Below are 5,412 nucleotides of genomic sequence, written 5' to 3'. Positions count from 1 at the left end.
CGCGCCATTTTGAGTTCTGTAACTCCAGAAAATCTATTTTGAGTTCAGGGAGGTCAGAATCCAACAGCATCAGCAGTCCTTCTTCAACCTCTGAATCTGATTTTTGCTCAAGTCCCTCAATTTCGGCCAGAAAATACATGAAATCACAGAAAAATACACAAACTCATAGTAAAGTCCAGAAATGTGAATTGAACATAAAAACTAATGAAAACATACCTAAAAGTAACTAGATTTTACTAAAAACATACTAAAAATAATGCCAAAAAGCGTATAAATTATCCGCTCATCACAACACCAAACTTAAATTGTTGCTTGTCCCCAAGCAACTGAAAATCAAATAGGATAAAAAGAAGAGAATATACTATAAATTCCAAACTATCAATGAAACATAGCTCTAATCAGATGAGCGGGACTTGTAGCTTTCTGCCTCTTGAATAGTTTTGGCATCTCACTTTATCCATTGAAGTTTAGAATGATTGGCATCTATAGGAACTCAGAGTTCAGATAGTGTTATTGATTCTCCTAGTTCAGTATGATGATTCTTGAACACAGCTTCTTTATGAGTCTTGGCCGTGGCCCTAAGCACTTTGTTTTCCAGTATTACCACCGAATACATAAATGCCACAGACACATAATTGGGTGAACCTTTTCAGATTGTGACTCAGCTTTGCTAAAGTCCCCAATTAGAGGTGTCCAGGGTTCTTAAGCACACTCTTCTTTTGCTTTGGACCTTGACTTTAACCGCTCAGTCTCAAGTTTTCACTTGACACCTACACGCCACAAGCACATGGTTAGGGACAGCTTGGTTTAGCCGCTTAGGCCAGGATTTTATTCCTTTAGGCCCTCCTATCCACTGATGCTCAAAGCCTTGGGATCCTTTTCATTTACCCTTGCCTTTTGGTTTTAAGGGCTATTGGCTTTTTGCTCTTGCCTCTTGGTTTTAAGAGCTTTTGGCTTTTTCTGCTTGCTTTTTCTTTCCATTTTTTTCGCCTATTTTTTTTTTCTGCAAGCTTTGTTCTTTGCTGCTTTTTCTTGCTTCAAGAATCATTTTTATGATTTTTCAGATTATCAAATAACATGTCTCCTAGTCATCATTCTTTCAAGAGCCAACATATTTAACATTCTTAAACAACAACTTCAAAAGACATATGCACTGTTTAAGCATTCATTCAGAAAACTAGAAGCATTGTCACCACATCAATATAATTAAACTAAGTTCAAGGATAAATTCGAAACTCATGTACTTCTTGTTCTTTTGAATTAAAACATTTTTCATTTAAGAGAGGTGATGGATTCATAGGACATTCATAACTTTAAGACAAAGTTACTAACTACTAATGATCATGTAATGAAGACACAAACATAGATAAGCACTTAACATAGAGAAAACGAAAAACAGAGAAAGTAAGAACAAGGAATGAGTCCACCTTAGTGATGGTGGCGCTTCCTTCTTGAGGAACCAATGATGTCCTTGAGCTCTTCTATGTCTCTTCCTTGTCTTTGTTGCTCCTCCCTCATTGCTTTTTGATCTTCTCTAATTTCATGAAGGATGATGGAGTGCTCTTGATGTTCCACCCTTAATTGTCCCATGTTGGAATTTAATTCTCCTAGGGAGGTGTTGATTTGCTCCCAAAAATTCTGTGGAGGCAAGTGCATCCCTTGATGTATCTCAAGGATTTCTTGATGATGAGCTTCTTCATGTGCCTGTTGAGATTCATGAATGTGCTCTCTTGTTTGCTCCATCCTTTTCTTAGTAATGGGCTTGTGAGATGAATCTTTCCATCTCCCATGGCTCAGAGGTGGAAGCATTTGTCTTCCCTTTCCTCTTTCTTGAGGTTTCTCTGGCCTTAGGTGCCATTAATGGTAATGGAAAAACAAAAAGCTTATGCTTTTACCACACCAAACTTAGAATTTTGTTCGCCCTCAAGCAAGAGAAGAAAGAATAGATGAAGAAGAAGAAGAAAATATAGAGAGAAGGGGGGAGATGTGTTTCGGCCAAGAAGAGAAAGGAGGGTTGTGTTGTGAGAAAATGAGGAAGAATGGAGAGGTATATATAGGGAAGGGAGGGGGGGTAAGTTCGGCCATTTAGGGTGGGTTTGGGTGGGAAATTGATTTTGAATTTTGAAGGTAGGTGGAGTTTATGAGGTAGGTTTATGGGGAAGAGTGGATGGATGATTGAGAAGAGAGAAGAGAGTGAGTGGAGGTAGGTGGGGATCCTGTGGGGTCCACAGATCCTGAGATGATTCTGTGGGGTCCACAGATCCTGAGGTGTTCAAGGATTTACAACCTTGCACCATTTCAGGCATGTAAAATGCCCTTGCACACAACTCTGGGCGTTCAGTGCTAGGTTGGTGCCCATTTTGGGCGTTCAACGCCCATTTGTTGCCTATTTCTGGCGTTGAACGCCAGAACCATGCTTGTTCTGGGCGTTCAGCGCCAGCTCTTCTCCAGGGTTCAATTCTGGCGTTCAGCGCCCAGATGCTGCCCATTTTGGGTGTTCAGCACCCAAACACTGCCCATTTTGGACGTTCAGCGCCAGAACCATGCTCTGTTCTGGCGTTGAACGCTAGACAGGTGCTTCCTCCAGGGTGTGATCTTTCTTCTGCTATTTTTGATTCCGTTTTCAATTTTTATATTTATTTTGTGACTCAACATGATCATGAACCTAATAAAACATGAAAAATAATGAAAATAAAAATTAGATAAATAAACATTGGGTTGCATCCCAACAAGCGCTTCTTTAATGTCAATAGCTTGACAGTGGGCTCTCATGGAGCCTCACAGATGTGCAGAGCTTTGTTGAGACCTCCCAACACCAAACTTAGAGTTTGGATATGGGGGTTTGACACCAAACTTAGAGTTTGGTTGTGGCCTCCCAACACCAAACTTAGAGTTTGACTGTGGGGGCTTTGGTTGACTCTGCTTTGAGAGAAGCTTTTTCTGCTTCCTCTCCATGGATGCAGAGAGAGATCCTTGAGTTGTAAACACAAAGTTGTCCTTATTAAATTGAAGGATCAATTCTCCTCTGTCCACATCAGTCACAGCTCTTGCTGTGGCTAGGAAAGGTCTTCCTAGGATGATGGATTCATCCTCTTCCTTTCCAGTATCCAGGACTATGAAATCAACAGGGATGTAAAGGCCTTCGACCTTTACTAACACGTCCTCTACTTGTCCATAAGCCTGTTTTCTTGAATTTTCTGCCATCTCTAATGAGATTTTAGCAGCTTGCACCCCATAGATTCCCAGTTTCTCTATTACAGAGAGGGGCATGAGGTTTATCCCTGAACCAAGGTCACACAGAGCCTTAAAGATCATGGTGCCTATGGTACAAGGTATTATGAACTTTCCAGGATCCTGTCTTTTCTGAGGCAATGTCAGTTGATCCAGATCACTTAGTTCATTGGTGAACAAGGGAGGTTCATCTTCCCAAGTTTCAATACCAAATAATTTGGCATTTAGCTTCATGATTGCACCAAGGAACTTGGCAGCTTACTCTTCAGTAACATCCTCATTCTCTTCAAAAGAGGAATACTCATTAGAGCTCATGAATGGCATAAGGAGGTTCAATAGAATCTCTATGGTCTCTAGATGAGTCTCAGATTCCTTAGGTTCCTCAGAGGGAAGCTCCTTATTGATCACTGGACGTCCCAGGAGGTCTTCCTCCTTGGGATTCACGTCCTTCTCCTCTCTTGTGGGTTCGGCCATGGTAATTAATTCAATGGCCTTGCACTCTCCTTTTGGATTCTCTTCTGTATTGCTTGGGAGAGTACTAGGAGGGATTTCAGTGATCCTTTTACTCAGCTGGCCCACTTGTGCTTCCAAATTTCTAATGGAAGACCTTGTTTCATTCATGAAACTCACAGTGGCCTTAGATAGATCAGAGACTAAATTTGCTAAGCTAGATGGATTCTGCTCAGAATTCTCTGTCTGTTGCTGAGTGGATGATGGAAAAGGCTTGCTATTGCTAAACCTGTTTCTTCCACCATTATTAAAGCCTTGTTGAGGCCTTTGATCCTTCCATGAGAGATTTGGATGATTTCTCCATGATGGATTATAGGTGTTTCCATAAGGTTCACCTACGTAATTTACCTCTGCCATTGCAGGGTTCTCAGGATCATAAGCTTCTTCTTCAGAAGATGCCTCTTGAGTACTGTTGGATGCAGCTTGCATTCCATTCAAACTCTGGGAAATCATATTGACTTGCTGAGTCAATATTTTGTTCTGTGCCAATATGGCATTCAGAGTATCAATTTCAAGAACTCCCTTCTTCATAGGCGTCCCATTACTCACAGGATTCCTCTCAGAAGTGTACATGAACTGGTTATTAGCAATCATGTCAATGAGTTCTTGAGCTTCTGCAGGCGTTTTCTTTAGGTGAATGGATCCACCTGCAGAAGTATCCAATGACATCTTTGATAGCTCAGATAAACCATCATAGAATATATCCAGAATGGTCCATTCTGAAAGCATGTCAGAAGGACACTTTTTGGTCAGCTGCTTGTATCTTTCCCAAGCTTCATAGAGGGATTCACCTTCTTTCTGTCTGAAGGTTTGAACATCAGCTCTAAGCTTGCTCAGCTTTTGAGGAGGAAAGAACTTGGCTAAGAAAGCCGTGACCAGCTTATCCCAAGAGTTCAGGCTGTCTTTGGGTTGAGAGTCCAACCATATTCTAGCTCTGTCTCTTACAGCAAAAGGGAAAAGCATGAGCTTGTAGACTTCAGGATTTACCCCATTAGTCTTAACAGTATCACAGATCTGCAAGAATTCAGTTAAGAACTGAAAAGGATCTTCAGATGGAAGTCTATGAAACTTGCAGTTCTGCTGCATCAGAGAAACTAGCTGAGGTTTCAGCTCAAAATTGTTTGCTCCAATGGCAGGAATGGAGATGCTTCTTCCATGTAAATTGGAATTAGGTGCAGTAAAGTCACCAAGCATCCTCCTTGCATTATTGTTGTTGGGTTCGGCTGCCATCTCCTTTACTTGTTCGAAATTTTCAATAAGGTTGTCTATGGATTGTTGTAATTTAACTTCTCTTAGTTTTCTCTTCAGAGTCTTTTCAGGTTCTGGATCAGCTTCAACAAGAATGCCTTTTTCTTTGTCCCTGCTCATAAGAAAGAGAAGAGAAAAAGAAAAGAAGAGGAATCCTCTATGTCACAGTAAAGAGGTTCCTTATTGTTAGTAGAAGAAGAGAAGAAGAAAAAATTTGAACACAGATAGAAGAGGGGGTTTGAATTTGGTGAGTGATGTGAGGAAGAGATGTTAGTAGATGAATAAATAAATAAAAGGAGATGAATAAATAAATAAATAAGTTTGGTGTTGTGATGAGAGGAAGAGATGTTAGTGGATGAATAGAATAAGATGAGAGAGGGAAAATTTCGAAAATAATTTTTGAAAAAGAGTTAGTGATTTTCG

At 40.5% G+C, this 5,412-nt stretch overlaps 1 non-coding gene across 1 annotated transcript; it reads left to right on the top strand.

Moving 5' to 3' along the window:
* Positions 1 to 4,464: 4,464 nt before the first annotated feature.
* LOC148571005 (small nucleolar RNA R71) lies at positions 4,465 to 4,572 on the top strand. Its single transcript, XR_015908379.1, has one exon. It is a non-coding gene; the product is annotated as a small nucleolar RNA R71 (small nucleolar RNA).
* The last annotated feature ends 840 nt before the right edge of the window (positions 4,573 to 5,412 follow it).

The sequence above is a fragment of the Arachis ipaensis genome, chromosome B3 (genome assembly GCF_059453495.1).
Source record: "Arachis ipaensis isolate K30076 ecotype BB chromosome B3, ASM5945349v1, whole genome shotgun sequence".
NCBI classification, from domain to species: Eukaryota; Viridiplantae; Streptophyta; class Magnoliopsida; order Fabales; family Fabaceae; genus Arachis; species Arachis ipaensis.
Note: the sequence above shows the minus strand (reverse complement) of the source record. Positions and strands in the feature narration are given on the sequence as shown.